This window comes from Cyprinus carpio, chromosome B20 (genome assembly GCF_018340385.1).
Source record: "Cyprinus carpio isolate SPL01 chromosome B20, ASM1834038v1, whole genome shotgun sequence".
Classification (NCBI taxonomy): domain Eukaryota; kingdom Metazoa; phylum Chordata; class Actinopteri; order Cypriniformes; family Cyprinidae; genus Cyprinus; species Cyprinus carpio.
In genome coordinates, this window is record NC_056616.1 from 28081081 (window position 1) to 28098540 (window position 17460).

The 17460-nt window shown below is 36.1% G+C and overlaps 1 pseudogene; it reads right to left on the reverse strand.

The window, feature by feature from the left end:
• The window catches only part of LOC109113619, a 111443-nt pseudogene extending 94666 nt beyond the window's left edge, over positions 1-16777 (reverse strand).
• Between the last annotated feature and the right edge of the window lie 683 nt (positions 16778-17460).

Genomic DNA, 17460 nt, shown 5'->3' on the forward strand with positions numbered 1-17460 from the left:
GTAATCAGACATTGGGATGTTTTCCTGTGAATAAAGATTTGATTCACTGCAAACAGTGTCAGATTCTGAAATATTTCATTATAAAATAAAATGCAAAGATGCTAAATTATTAATCCTTAGATATATACTTGTGTGGGTATATGTATTTTAACACACACACCGCACACACATGAGGCTATGTAAAGAAATACATTTAAGCAATATTACATTATTATAATATATTATTATTATTATATAAGATTAACAGTATGTAAAATATCCAAAGGTATATAAATACAGTGAACTAAATATTTATTAAATGGGATTAATAATTCATATTATGTAAAAAAAAAAAAAAAAAAAAAAAAAAAAAAGGCATTTAAAACTACAACAACAAATAAAATCAAAAAAAAACTGTGTCATATTACATCATATTATTATTAATGAAATTCATTACTATAATTATTACTAATGTAATATATTTTATTATTTTTATTAATATTAAATGTATTAATAATAATAATAATTATTATTAATTATAAAGTGATAATGTCATTTAAAATGATGTGAAGCGGTTTTAAATAAGAAAATGCTAATTCATATTTAGTTCTAATTTATTCAGAAAACAATGATAAATAAATTAGTAAAGGATTAAATGGCGTTTTTATCTCTTACTCAGATGACCTTTACAGCTGCAGCTTATGTTGGATGAAAGGATAAAATGAAAATTAGGCAAATGTTGACTAAGGGTTCAATCATATAAACAAGCTCCTTAAAAAAGTTTTATTAATGTATAATAAAAAAAAAATAGTAACAAAACTTTAAAAAAATTATCATCCCTAAGCTTTATTAAATGCAGCACGTGCACAATGCTGTAACTAGCTGAGACAGTTTCGATTCAGTCACGCCTGTAATTTCACTTCCCTTACGGCACCAGAAACGCTACTGAAAACAGCAATAGTAATGGCACTCCAGCAGAGGATCTCAAACATGTGGGGAGGGACGCAATTATGCTAACATTGCAGGCTACGGGTGTCAAGCTGAAAATTTAGTCATTCACATAACGGCTGTTTCTGAAATGACAGTCATGCTGCACTAAAACAGAAGATGAAATGCCTTCTCTGAAGACAAGGCCTAGAGGCTGCAGCAGTCAGAAGCTTGATGTGTCATTCAGTCAGCGGGTTTGACGATAAGACTCAAGTCCACCTAGACATCACATGCTACAGCAGTAAAACACGTTTGTGCTTTGGTAGGCATTCAAAAAGACAGACAAAACTAGGGATAGGGCCACAATGGTCAGCCAACAGCCTTTTTTAAAACTATCGGTTTCTGAATGAAAGAGCATGTTATGTAGAATCACGTCCGATCGGGGTCAGGTAAACCCTTCTTAACAGATTAGTCTACTAGTCATTCAGGCAACCTAAAGATCGCAAAATGTTTTTTTTCTAGGGGTCAACCAACATGGATTTTTAGATCTTATTTATTTTATTAAGATCCCGCTACTGATTTCTTATAGAGGAGGGTGACTGATGGCTGATATAAAGCTGATATAAATGAAATCACACTATTTAATTTTAAAAACAATAACATGCATAACAATTGCTGCAATGAAATGTAGATTTTACACATTTACTAAATTAAAATTTATTGCAAAATTAATTTATAATAATCCAAGCATTTTTAAATAAATTTGAACTTTATAAAGAAATCTATAAAATAAACAGATTTATGCTTTAGCAGCTTTTTGGTTCTGTAAACCTAATATAATATTTGTATAAATTAAAATCTGGTGTATTTGTACTCATTGGGAATCTTTTCTCAAATGAAGATCAGAGAATTTTATTTAAGTTAATTTTAAAATTCATCAAAAATGAATTCAAGATTACTAGAGGGTGTTTTACAAGAACATTTCAGTCTTTCAATTTTAAAATTTCACATTTAATATAACGTGCATCTGCACTGAGGTGCTGCCGTTCTTAACGCTGTCTAAATAAAAGACCTGTTGCTGTCAAAATAAAAGCTTCTCATAAAACTTTAGCAGGGCTTGAACCTAACCAGTCAGATGCTTCTTTGTCATTGCATCACATCACTATAACAGGGGATCTGCAGATATTTCTTAGATTTAATATTGTCTGTCTTCCACATTGACAAGCACAGCATCTAAGGGAATATCGTTCCCTCAAACAACACTGCAGACTCACTCTATTTAAGCAAAGACCTCCAGGTCGCTCAGGGCATGAAAGGTTATTGAGATCCCAACAATATCAAAGTCACATTAGGAGATTCTACAGCAGAACTGAATCGGTCTGTGATCTATAATGCATCTGTCTGACAACAAAACCTCAGAAGTTTAGGTCATGCAACATGATATGCATCCAAAACATGAGAGTAAAGCAACATCCAATAGATCTGAAGCAGAGCATTCATGCAAGAGTCTCAGAAAAAATATGATTATACTAGCATCATTCATTTGAGCTGTTCCGAAATCAATTAACTGAGATTATTAAAGGTAATTATCTTGCCTAGAAGACATTTTAAATGTTACATCATAGAAAATGTGGATCTAAAAGGAAAAGAACACCAAGTACTACAAAATTAATGCAGCACAGAATCAGCAATTAAAGTTTTCATTTAGCTGAAAACAAAGTTTAATTAAACATTTAATCAAATACATCTAACAACACAAATAAAAACTTTGTGTGTACTTTGAGTTGTATATAGCCTAAACATAGGCAGTTTCTATCAACTTTTGGATATAATTATTAGTGATGCGCATCTCGTCAGTAAAGCCGGTTCTGTAATCAGCGGTAAATCTCTACACGTGCGTGCTTTCACGTGGAGCAGCATTTACTACACAGAGCCGATATTTATCGTGCATCCCTAATAATTATGTTTATACTTCAATGTTAAAATGTAAACATTTGAACAACAGCTGTAATAAAAAAAAAACTTGTTTCATTGCAGATTTAATAATTCATTAAATAATGAAACATGACAGCATATTAAATAAAAAATAAATAATGAATACACAGGTAGGTTATAAGTTGATGTGAATAAGTTGATGTGAAAATGTATAGGTTTCATGATTTTAATTTACATGCTTTTTAAAGACATGCTTTTTGATTAATAAAATTGTATTTAACTATTAAAACGGAGTCAAGAAAAATGAAAACGGAAAAAAAAATCAGAATCCAAAAAAAAAAAAAAAAAAAATGATTTTAGGAAAAAATAAAACAGATTTCATAGGGCCTAAATTAGCCTTGTGCTTGTTGTTTTACTATTCATTTCTGTTGGAAACTGTAGTGATGTACTTATTGGTACATATTTGCCATTTTGCAAAAAAGTTCCCACAGGTACGTTTTCGTCATGAGATCAGGTTGGAAAATATCGCTTTTTTGGAGCCGACTAAAAGACTGGGGACTTTGAATGGCTTTTCTGAGGTAAATGTAATGTTACTTGACATTGTTTACCAGCTGTTTCTTCTGACATCTTTCCCGCGGATTGTTTTCAGTTCCCCTCAACAAAAAAAAAAAATTAGTTAGAGGGATTGCTTAGCTAATCAGATCACACCATGTCAGCTCTCTATTTCCCAGTTAAACTGAGTGTTTAGGGTTGAATGCTATGAATTGGCATGCTACGGGCATATACGTCTGGAAAAACCCTGCCATTTGACAACCGCTGCACATTATCAGCATGATGAAGGCCAATCGCTGACTGCCAAGTGAAGCTCCACAGGTTAATGACCCGCTGTGTGCATTTATGTGCATAAGCAAAACACCTGAACTAGACACCACGAAAGACAATAAAACAAACAGTAACAACCCATGCACGAATGCCTGAGGAGCACCTGCAGTCGGCATGCCAGAGAACAGGTGCAGCTCAAGAGGGTGGACATGTGCCTTTCTGGCAGAGGAGCTCTGGCTAGCTTGGCTCACGCTACCACACATGCTCTCTATCTCCCTTTCAGGCACACAGAGCCATTGATCCACTGCCAAAACCCACTCTCCCGAGACAGCCCAGTCCCACAGCTGAAAAACAGGGAGGCAGAGTTAAGTTACAGCCATTTGCCTGGCTCTCTGAATGAGAGTGGAACCCGTGGCGGCCGGCCAACAGCGTGCCACGAGGTGAGTCCTCCCCCAGTACCAAGCCACTCAATGCGCTCCAATAAAACGGTTTCTCAAATTGTAGGATGAATGGACAAATTTATGTCTGAAAAGAAGTGTGGCGTCTAGGGATGTCAAACACTCTCTAATGCGGTTGAGTGTGATAAATGGAAAAATGCACTTCTTGGTCAAAAAGCCTGTCATGGTGCATTAACACAAACACAGTAAGTTTGTTTTAAGTGAATGCAAACAAGTACAAAATAGAATATGATTTGTCAAAATATTGGATCTGTGCATTAGAGCTTGCAGTTTAAATGCTCTTTAATATGATGACTAATAACCTGGCCTTAAATGTAAACAATTTTGAGGCTGAGAAAAAATTGTTCTCAGCTGCATAGCTCCAGAAGGTTTAGTAAGCCCTCTGGAAATATTCTATTTATATTCTATACATATATAGTAAATAAATAAATATTTTATTAATTTATTGTATTAAACTAAAACAAATGCACTCACATTGCAAATATGATGCAAACAGGACTAAACAGTAAGGATATTATTCAGATTTTTCAGCTCTAATGTAACTCCAAAAACTAATTTGTTTGCACTTTTGTTTTTTTTTTGCTGAAAATTTTATGCTGTGCAATGAAACATGAGTGGTCTATAGTTTCTAACACAGTCTTACTGATTCTTTCCTGAATATTATCATTTCTGCAGTTTCAACAAAACACCTCACCTAAGTTCGCCAATCGTATAACATTATCGTAATGACAAACCAGCAGAAAGAAAACCAAACGCATACGTTTGCAAGTAATTACAATAGAAGTACAGGGTCAATGAATGTAACATTTTAGTGCCAGCACAGCAATAGTTCAAAACCAAGTGACAGTATTAAAACTAAAAATTATGTGGTTAAGTACTTTTATTGAACATCTGATTAAATTCTATTATTCTCCATCTCTGAATGTGTACCTGAATACTAAGCACACCGTTTACTTCATTTGCATCTTAATTTTATTGTTTGTGATTTGTTTCTCTCGGCTCCTTTTATTACTGACTGTATATTTGTCTTGAATAATTACTTGATGCAATATTTACTGAAAGACTGGTTCAGTCAAAAAAGGAAATGGTGTCATTTTCTCAAACGTGTGCTTTCAAAACTCTCTTCTCTGTGGAACACAGCAACAGAATAATGTTCTGGACACTCTTTTTCATGCAATTACAGTGAACGGAAACTGAAGCTTTTCAAGGTTCAAAACAGATGCAAAAGCACCATAAAAGTGGTCCACATAACTTGTGCACTATTTTCCAAGTCTTCTGGAGTCATATGACGAACAGACCAAAAAAAAAAGTTAAAAGACAGATCAATCCAATTCATAATGAATGAATCATTAAGGCTTGTGTACTGGATCAACAGATTCTTTGAAAATATTAACTCAAAAGAAAGATTTGTTCATGAATCAGACTTTGCAACTTCTCTAATAAACATGCCAAGTATAGCAAGGGTGGAAATTAAGATTTTCCAGTTTAAATATCAGTCTGTTCCTCACACAAAGCTATCATGTGGCTTCAGGGTTTGGTCACATGGACTAGTTTTATGATGTTTTTATGGGTTTTTTATGACATTTTATATCAGTCCTCCTGCAACTGAAACTGAATAAAGTGGAAAAGAATGATCTTCCAAAATTCACTATATGTGATCCACGGAAGTAAGACAAGCATACAAGTTTGGAATGACACAAGGGCGAAAACAAGACATTTTTAGACACATTATTACTTTAATTAACAAATAACGCACGTGTATTTCGAACGCGACTGAGATCATGCCCTACCCGGCATCATTAAGCCACATTCATAAAGCATTAAAAAGGCATATCATGTTTCGATTGCAATTCTCTACGCAAGCCGAGAGAAGCTGTTACCACCTATAATTAAACTAGAGAAAATGTGCTTGCAATTTTCAAAATAAGCCAGAGGCACCCAAGCTACGATTTCAAATTTACACCACTGTTAAACCTGATGTGTTGTCATAAAATGGACCTGTAGCACTTGGCTTTAAGGATCTCTGACCCACAAAAAGAAAACCCTCTCAGAATCAGTGAAGGGAAGAAAAAAAAAAAATCAATCTTTCTGCTTTATCCTTTTGGCTTCAGGGATGAAAAAAGAGGGCAGATAGTCTAAAAGTTTCATAAAATCCACAGGCTTCACAGCAAAAACCAGCAAGATACATGACAGACTGTGCCCCTGCCTGTGCTCTCCCCTGTACAGCAACCATTTTTACAGTAATACACCATTTGAAACAGTATGGACTCTTATAAATGCATCGGTATCAACTATCACTGTAATAAATACTAGGCACTCCTTTATGTATTCTCAACAACTCTTAGACAAGAGCAATATAAAACCCGCCACGCACATATTGACATGACCTTTTTTATTAGTGTTGGAAAACACAGCAGCAACAATATTTGACCCTCCTCAGTTGACATGTGGCAAAGTAATGAAGACTTTGTGAAAGGATAATCAATTTTTTTTCCCCAGCCTTCCAATATGAGGCAGTGACATCCATTATTTGTTTAACAGGCTGAGCAAGTGCAATAAAACCACCAAGAACAAATATTTAAATGAAATTAATATCTCAGAACCCTGTAGTAAAATCAGAAAGCAAACTTTCCCAGTGTCGTTGCTTCAAATAACACTTTCGTAGTAAGCACTTTATTGATTTGTTTGATTTTTATGGCTCAATGAATGGTGCAGTCATAAAACCTTCTCAAATTTAAAAGAAGCACAGACAGGAAATAGGATTAGTGCTGACATGCTTCGGAGATGCTTTAAATATAAAACACGAATATATATATCATTTAGGGGAAGTGAAGTGGTTCACACAGTGTACCAGAAGGTTATTGTCGGGCATTGACCTGTCTTCACTGGAATAAAAGAACAACTTGGCATATTGAAGAAACTGGCTGTTAGTACTGATGACTGGCAAGAAAAGCATGATGCACACTAGGGCTGCATCTAACAAACGACAAGAATTAATTAATCTTTAAATTATGTCAATATTTCAACAGATATTGCACATTTTGCCCTATGATAGCCTTCAAAAAAAATAAAAAATAAGCAAACTGAAGAGTCTGAAGATGTACTGTAAGGACACATTTACAGCACACATTTTGCAATGTAAAAAAATCAAAAGTTGAGAAAACTTAAAAGGAGATTTTTGAGTTCTCAACTTGTTGTTTTCAGTTTATATAACAAAAAGTACACAAAAACAAAAAAAATCTGCTGAAGCTGGTTGCCTTGAACTTTTAAGTTTTCTCAACTTTTGATTTTTTTTTACAGTGTAGTTTAAAAGGTTAAAATCTAAAATACACTACCGTTTAAAAGTTTGGGACTTTTTTATAAGAAATTAATACGTTTGATCAGCAGGGACGCAATAAATGGTGTTTTAGTCAAGATATTTCTAATGCCAAATGACATTGTACAAATTCATACAAATAAGCCACCAATTCGCCAAAAACAATAGGGCCTTTCACACCGCTTTAGTTCTAGAACAAAATGTACAGTACTAAAGTACTAAGACGATTTTGTGTGAACTGTTTCCCAGTACCATTTAAAGGGTTGCATTCACACCGAGAGTGTGTACTAGTAAGTGACGTAAGCCATTCGATAGCGATGTCATTTGTGCGCGGCTTTCAACACCCTGCCCCAGAGTAGGAGCTAATTTGGTCCACAATTACTTCTGGTACTATGAAAAGTGGGTTTCCTGCGGTACTGAAAGGCCCTGCGGTAAAGGCCCTTATAGTATGAATTTGCTATGAGATCTTGTCTGTTCCAAATAAATACTGTTCTGAACTTTTTATTCATCAAAGAATATGGACTAAGAATATTTCAACTCTGATGATGATAAGAAATGTTTTCTTGAGCACCAAATGATGAACATATTAGAACTATTTCTGAAGGATCACGTGACACTGAAGACTGGAGTCATTGCAGCTGAAATAGGAAAAAAAAAAAAGTATTAAAATAGAACTGCATGACTGCATTTTTGATCAACTAAAAATGCAGCTTTGGTGAGCATTTGAAAACCTTTTTTTCAAAAACATTAAACTTTTGAACAGTAGCAAAACACACATACACAAACATTTATTTTTAGTTTCAAACCAACAAAACAGATTAAACAGTTACCAAACCACACACCAAATGGTAACACACACACACACACACAATCTCACTTCTGAGCAACAAATCAACAGTCCTATAAATAAAGTGAAGTTATAAACCTAAATATTATTACTTGTGTTGCAAATGATTTCAAGTTCTAATCAAGGTTTATTGAAAAAGTAAATCTGTTTGATTAGCCTGCATGCAATACATTAAATTATGAAGTAAGTATGTATAGTTTAATGACAACTGCCCCGATTGACACCGAATAAAACAGTCAAATTCAAGTCAATGCATCAAAAGCATATTTCACTGACATAGATCCTTCATGCAAAGACTGCCAAGACTCAACTAATCGAAACTAAAAAGCATTGTTGATTATTTCATGTTCAATTATTATTGATCTCATTGATTCACTGTTCTCATGCATCTCCTGATCAATGCATGCTTGTCTGGGCAGATGTTTTATGGCGCTTCTAATCAGCATCGGACTCTGATTTTGGAGTATTCAATTACTGGAAAAACAAAGCAATCACAACTGCAGCACAAAAAGTCCCAACGCTCGCTAAAAAACACTAACCAAAACTCCCTCGTGGTTAACCATGGTCCACATGCATTTTAATCTGCCAAATCGAATCTGTGCTTTAGCATATAGAAAGAGAGCATGCATTTCATACAACAAAAGCAAAACTCATGGATCCTAGCAACAGATCAGACATGCCATTTAAAGCCATTGAAGATAACGCTTCTCTTATGTGTTGAATTTTGCATTCTTCTCAGGGGGTTTTTTTGTTTGTTTTTTTTTCTCTCACTTTCCATTATCCTAAAAACACCATAATTTAACAATGCTCCAGAATTCTGACCAGTGGAGAAAATATTCTAGCCAAAAATTTGAGTAAAAAAGACAAATCTGTCTGGGTACTAAATGTGCCTGGAGCAAGCAGAGCTATTGCTCAGGGGCATCCATTCCATTTCTCAATACCTAAGGTCAGTTGGGCTGCTTCTGCTAAAGCGAGATTGACCCAAATAATACAGAGTCTGGCTTCAGTCTCCAGACAACCTACACTGGATCACAGCAGAAGTTGTAAAAGGGTGCAGGAATTGTTGTGATTGTGAAAGACCGAAAAGAATGAAAGATCTCGCTCTCCTCTCCATCAGCAGATTCTACCTCTAAGAGCATGCCGTATTCACTAGTAGTAAAAATAAAAGAAAGCAAACTGAATAATTTAGTATCCAAGCACTTCAGCTTTCGGGAGGAAAGTCACTATATGATAGAGTCAAAACAAACAGACCTGGAATAAAAGCTGTGACCAAAAGGAAAAAAACATCAGAGATACAAGAGAAACACTGGAAGCTCTTCACATTGCATGTTCAGATGCTTGCGCAAAAAAAAGGCTGAATAACTCAAGAGACAAAAATAGCTTATGATATTCAAAGCCCATTCTAAGTATTGTCATTGTAAACATGGGAACAATTACAATATTACAGAACCTTCAAAGCTACCAGATATATTTATTTACCTAAAGTCAACTGGCACACTGTGAGATGTTTGCTATTCTGACACTGATTTCAGGGCTGAAATATAATATATCGTCATACAGGGCTCAACAATGCAAGCTTTTCACTCCCATTTGTGACTAAAAAAAGATGTTTGCGAACTGTAAAGTATATTTATATTACATATGTGAATAGGTTTTTATTCAATTTAGGTATTTTTAAATTGTACAACAAATGTCTTAAAGTGCCCCTATTATGAATTTTTTGAAAATTGCCCTGTCCACACGAACGCGGTTATTTTTAAAACCGCAGCTTTTTATACACGGTTTGGCCGTTCGTCCACACGCAAACACAGCACCAGCTCCCTGAAACCAAACATTTTTGAAAACCCCTGCCAAGGTGAAGATTTTCAAAAACTCTGGTTGCAGTGTAATCGCGTAGACAGCGTAACCAGCGTTTTTGGCTTGTGACGTCGGAGCCAGCACTGTTATCTCCGCCTACTGAAAACTTTTTTACGGCTTCTGATTGGCCAACATGGCTTTACGGTTGAGATCATATCGTCACCTGTTGCCTTGGCATGCTCTTGACAGTGCTCCAAAGCATGCATTTGTGTTTTCATGTGGACGCAGATTTTTATTTTAAAACTGAAGAAGGAAAAACTTTGTTTTCGGAAAAACAACATTTATAAAAATACCCGTGTACGTGTGTACAAGACCTAAGCGAATGAAAACATCCTGCAAAGTTTTAAATCTGAAAGTGCCCCTATAAAGATACTGTTTCTCAAAATAAAGAGTCGACTCTGAATCATTGAAACGAGTCATTTTTAAAACGAATCCCAAACCATTTCATGTTGACGTCAACATGAAAAATTGTCATATTGCCCCACCCAGTTACTGGTCTTTCTGCATTGGTCTGACATTAATCCAAATTCATTCTTTGCCACTAGGTGCCGCACTTCTGGAGCTGTAAAAATAGCGGTTTCGGCCTGGTAACGCTGTACATAAAGCAGCACTGTACTCACAAATTCTGCTTTATCAGGCATTACAGACATGATGAAATGGAAAAATTAATTGTTGAGTGAATCGTTTGGGAGTCATTGAGTGAATCGTTTAGGAGTTGTTGAACAAGTAAGGCAAAAAATAAATGCATATTATAAGACAATAAAAGTTTTTTTTTTTTTTTTTAACCTTGAATGAATGTCAACCTGTTGTTGGGGACTCCCAAAACCAAAATATGAATCTTTCATTAACCATGAATAGGGCACTTTTAACTACTGTATCAACTTAAGAGGTCTTAAATTAGGAAAAAACAGGAACTGGCATAAAAACAAAAACAAAAACAAATCTTTTCTCTATCTAATATTCAATCTAATGTTATTATTAAACTTCAAAAGGCTATTATTTCCTTATGAACTCTGCATTTTTCAAAGTAAAAATTTATTCTTACATGTGCACCTTGGTAAAAAAGTAACCGTCATGCCCTGGGCAGTGCAGAATCAGTGGTTTTGGAGCAGTTAATGTGGCATGCAACGATTAAATCAGATAAATGTGTTTACATGCCCACATCCTGTTGCCAGCAGTCACAGTCTCATAAAGCAATGGAAGTTTGTCATTGAAAATTAATGCGTTTAGTCATTTGTGGGAAGGTTCTATCTAAGATGTACATTGCATAATCTGACATAAAAGACAACTGATGTCACAGTCTGCCTTTTCCGTTTCATCCAAGATCTCAGTTACACTATAATCTAACAAGCCAAAAAAAAAAAAGTACTTCATGCACTTTATGCACCCTGAATGAGTTATGAACCTTTCACTTTTTCAAAATGCCCACTAGGTTGAATCCATCACTCTCTGCTCTCTCTATTTTCACCATATAAGTTTAATTTGTATTCATTTTTACTACATTGCCCCAAACATCGATAACCTGTGAATGTCTCAATGAGAATTAATTTCTCTTATTAGCTTGAATTGTGCATAATTAATGGTGAGAGGAATGAGGTCTGAGCGACTGGAGAGTTCTGTCATGTATAATGAATGAATGAGAGGAGCTCAGAGCCCAGATGGGTGTTGTGATGTGTCCCCTGCGTGCACTTCCTGCGGCAGTCACACTCAAGAAAGAGCATTTTTAGGTGCAGGGAGAGAAGCCATAAACAAAAGTACTTTTTGTGAAGTACGAATGACAAAGAGTGCTGCTGTACTGAAGCACATGGGTAGCAAAAGATTAATTTTGAAATGTAATATCAAACTGACAATGCAATATGTAAAATGGCAATGTATTTCTGTATTTAAATTGACATTTTTCCATACCATATGTGCAACATTTAGTGCAAAATGAAAACAATTATATAATTTACATTTGCTATTTTCTACACTAGTTTTAATAATATGTAAATTAAAAACATATTTTAACACTTTAAGTTGCAAAATTAAAATGAAACTGTATTACCCAAATGAATTTAAATCCAATTGAAACGTCTTACGTGTAAGTGTCAATGCATTTGAGAAAAGTAAAAAGACATTTAAATCACCATTTTTGCAAGCATTTTGCTGTACATTTGGCTCAGAATGCATTTTGAAATTCACACTGTATTTTGCTACAATTATCACGCAGTATCACGATGAAAATGCAATCTCAAGTGTCCTACCCTTAAGTCAAAATTAATTTAGGAAAATGGCATTTAAATTAATAAATTTGCTACAGTTTTTGCTTGGACATTTTAAACATATCTAAAATCAATTTGGGTAATACAATTTCTTATTAATTTTGCATTATTTTTTTTATAAAGCGTTAAAATATGTTTTTAATTAACATATTAAAACTAGTGTAGAAAATGGCTAATGTAAATTATATAATTGAATTTTCATTTTGCACTAAATGTTGCACATATCTATGGGAAAATGTAAGTTTAAATACAGAATACATTGACATTTTACATGTTGCATCATTTCAAAATGAATTTTGCTACCCATATGCTTCCATATTACTGAAGCATACTGGCCACCCTCAATGCAAACATATTGCATTTGTATTTCAAGTATAGCTAAAGAGCCATGAGCAATACATGTGGTGGGAAATATTTACAGGTCCCTATTTGGAGCACTTTGTCAAGTCAAACTTTTTTAATTACATTATGGCCTAGCCTTCCTTCTAATTAAATCATTGTTGATCATTTGCTGTTAATAACATATTAATTGTAACAAACTAATTGTTTAAGAACAGCAGTTTAACTAAAAAAAGAAATATTAAACACACACACAACTGTTTAAAATTTGGAGTCAGTAAGATTTTTCAATGTTTTTAAAAAGTCTCTTACACCCACCAAGCCTGATTTTATTTGATCAAAAATACAGTAAAAACCAGTAACTTGTGAAATATTTTTAACATTTCAAAAAACTATTTTCTAATAAAAATATATTTTGAAAAGTAATTTATTCCTGTGATGACAAAGCTGAATTTTTCAGCATCATTACTCCAGCTTCACTTCGGTGTCACATGAAAAGTAAGTTGGTAAACTTTTGTGCTGCGTATAATTTTTGACGAAAAGTAACTTATTATTATAAATGTTAAATTTGTTTTGAGTTGCCTTAATATTTTTTGTGGATACAGTGTAGGGCTGTGCAAATAATCGAACACGATGATCATGCGCATCTCGTCAGTAAAGCCGGTTCTGTGATTAGTAGTAAATCTCCATCACCTGCTTTCAAATGGAGCAGCATTTACTACACAGAGCCACAATTCACTGACAAGCTACATATTATTACATTCAGTTATCGATATTGCGTAGCTTGTAAGTGAACAAAGTTTCTGTATAGTAAAACTTGCCGCTCCATTTGAAAGCAGGTGATGGAGATTGCAGAGAGTCAAAATGCAAAGTCAAAAACATCCCTGCAAATGTCACTGTGACCTCATCTATTTTAGGCGTTTCCAGCTTTAGTTATAAAAGCAAGAAAAAAAAAAAAAGAATCTCACACAACCATTTTTACTTCATAACCTTGAGATCAATTTATTTTCTAAGGCAATTCAGCTCCTCAAAGGTCAGAGTGTCTGGCGGGGCGGGACAGAGTGCCTGCAGCCGCGTCTGACAAGTGAGACCCCACAGGGTCCAGCTGTGACTGTTTGTTTGCATCATGCCAGCGATCAATGGATGAAATCCTGCTATTCAGGGGTAAATTATCACTGTTCTCATGCTGAGTCGCTGCTGAAGCAGGAGAGATGAGGGACTTTGTCAGATCCGCAGGAACACCAATAGTCTTGGAGAGGAACGTGGAGGCTTCCGCTATGGCACTAATGTGCTTAACTTGATGACGGTTTAATCCTGGCATTAAAAGTCATCCAACTCTGGCGGACGTACTCTGAGGAGCAACCATATTATCAACAAGTTTTTCCACTGGTGTGCCTTTAGATAAATTTTGACTGGAATAGCCTTTTTGTCACATTGCTTGAACATACTCAAACTTCATTATCAAAAGCGAGCCTCCAGCAAAAAGAAAGAGTAGGGCAAAGTCTCCGCTCATAAACTAGCATTACAAAGTGACACAATGCAAATTTGGAGGACACCGGTATGAGCACAGACGCAGACCATTTTCTTATGCAAATAACCTGAAAAATGAAACGTAGTGACTCACTGTTGAGGATAAACTAGGAGGGAATTCCAGAAACCAGCCAGTTGCTTACATAAAAAAAAGCAAGGACAACAAGTCAATACCAGCTGAAAGGCGATTTTAAAGCTTTAGCCATACTGTCAGTTTGTTATCTGTACCTTTACTCGTGGATTTGCCTGATTCAAACTTGGGAATAAAATGAGTCTCAATCAATAGCAAATTAAATTTAATCAAGCTGATGTGAAGTCTACATTCGAACTCATACTGAGGGATTATTAGACTGGCCTGACATGCTCTAATCATGCACCATCCTGACACGAAACAAGAAATGACAGCCTTGTTTATGCTCCTTTTACAAGCAGCTCATAGTTAACCTCTTTAAACGTTAAGCCTCAACCAAGACATTGAGATGAGCTCACTCAACGCTGATCGAGGCATCTCTACCCCTATATGTACAACAAAAAATATTATTAGTTATTACTGTACTTTTCAAAGGCTATCTCTGATAAATACAAAATATAAATCAAAAGTGATATCAATTCGCCAATTTTGGTGGTATTTTTGCTAATGTACATTTAAAATAAACTGGTGACTAAATCAAATCAACGTTTCTTTCCAAAAAGAAGTTTTGATTTTGCGAATAATAAACGTGGGGAAAACATGATTCAGAGATTGATGAAATCAGCCTGACATACAGGGCAATAAAAAGTGAACACCGGGTCATAGCCCGTACAGGAATACTAAGATAAATACTGACTAAAAAACAGGGAATGCTGACAGGAAGCGATAGGCAATGCTGATTTGTGATTTATGGTTGGAAAATATCTGAGCATGTAGCTTGAAACACTGAAAAAGAAGACAGGAAACAGACTTTTTATACATACTGAATATAGGCAGTCTCTTATTAAAATACTGACTGGAAAAATACAGTCTAAAATACGACAATCAGCTAAATACAGACAGAAATGCAGGGAATACTGAAAAAAAAAAAAACATAAAATGAACCACATGACATGAACATACTGACAGAAATATTATAATAAAAAAAAAAAAAAAAAAAACTGCCTAAAATATTAACTGAAAAAAAAAAGCAGAGAATACGGACTAAAATACTGACTGAAAACCATGTATATACAGATTCAAATACAGGAAACACTCCTAGCTATAGCAAACTATACTGACAAATGTTTGACTGAAATGCTTAAAAAAAAATATATGTACTGGAAACTGACTGGAGTACGGAAAACAGGGTATTACACAGACTGCAACACTGAGAGGCAATACTGTCTAAAGTAACGTTACTACAAAACTGACTCGAATACTGAAAAACAGTGAATGCCGACTGTCTGAAGTGAAAGGCGCTGCTTTCTGAAAAATAGTGAAAACTGACGAATGTTGACTAAATACTGACAACAGGGAGCGCAGACTGAAATACTAAGTGAAAAGGTGGGAATACTGACTAAATACTGTCGGTCCAGTTTTGAACAAACTAGTGTTCGGGCGGTGAATGACCGACAGAATGAATGAGCGCGCGTTCTTCTGTGAGCGACAGGAGTTTCTTGTCCCATCAAACCGAGCTGTCAGATCATACAGGTTCCACAACACACACGTCCTACTTATCTCTCGTACAACACTGCTGCATTTTCCTCATGCAGGATAACGCTTCCTGAAACTGGACTCTGGTCACACACAACTCTCGTTTTGTTCTCTAGCCACTAGTAGTGAACAATAAGCGAATATTAATAACAGCACTTGGTTTCGCTAAGTTTACGACGGGGAAAGTTATTTTCACAACAATATCTGTCGTTGATTTCCTTCGGGAGTCTGAGCAAACCACGGGAGGACAGCTAATAAAAACACACAATACCTCTTTAATCTTGGGCTCTTTTCGCTTTAGCGTCAGGATCGGCGGGTTCGTGCCCTCCGTTGCTCCAGGCGGCCGCACGTACGAACGAAACGGCTAAACTGTCACCTTTCCCCCTTATCTGTTCTGCACAAGTTTTCGCCTTGGTCCGCTGTTGAGTGTCTGCCGTTATCTCGTCCGGCGTCCGGGCCCGTACATCCGGCCGTTTCTGTAGGGGCCGGCCGTTGGCATCAATCAGGCGCCTTTTCGTGATCTTTTCTGATCTTGGGCGGCCCAGGATCTTCTCATACCTTTGCCCTTGCCGGTGCTCGTGTCATCACTGACCGTAAAAACCTGCGCGCGTCTCCTGCCTCCACCAGACGACGAGCGGTAAGGAAAAACTCCGCTGATGTCCCTTTGTAGGAATCCGGCACGAAGAAAGATAGCTCCGAAACAGAAACACAGGGGTGATGACGCCGCTGAACACTAAAAGAAGGATGATTTTTCTCCGTGAGCCTGAAGGAGGTCCCCCCGGTGCGGGCGGACTTCCTATTCGGAGTGGCCGTGAAAGGCAGGAGAGAAGCTACAGGCATTTGGTCTTTCTGCGTTTAAAACGCCTACCCCGTCTAAATGTGAGTTCAATTCAATTCTACCACAAAGTAACTCCCCGCGTCATCACGTCTTGACCGACACGCTGAACGCTGCTACGATGCCGTGTTACATTTGAACTCAAGGTGTTCCCGAATAGGCGACACGGTAGATCCTCTGAAAGAAAGGTTGATCCCACTGGCGGCGAAGGGAGTCCCATCCCACCGCCCAACTGCTCACAGCCTGAAAAAATCTGTGTAAAGTTCTCGTTTGGCGGAAAGGAAGAAATGGCAGGAGGGATACGTGATTGACAGCGCCGCCTTTGGCCAATCGCTTTGTGCCGCCGGTGCACAAGTTCGTTGTGGGCGTGTCTTCCGGATATAATATGTACAGGTATGGGGGCGTGATGTCTTGTTACAAACTTATTGTAATCGGACCTGGGCTTATGATCATGATCATATACGCAACATACTAAAGGAGTATGGAAACGTAGGGGGTTGCCACGTTAGGTTTTTTATTTTTAATCTCAAACGTACAATTATTATTATTAATTAATAGACCGGGTATTATTATTATTATATATATAATATATATAACCTGTATGTCAATGATTAGCATTTTATATGAGAAGTATTACCAGAAACTAACCTTTTTTCAGCAGGCACTGAACAACTGGCTAGAGTTATGA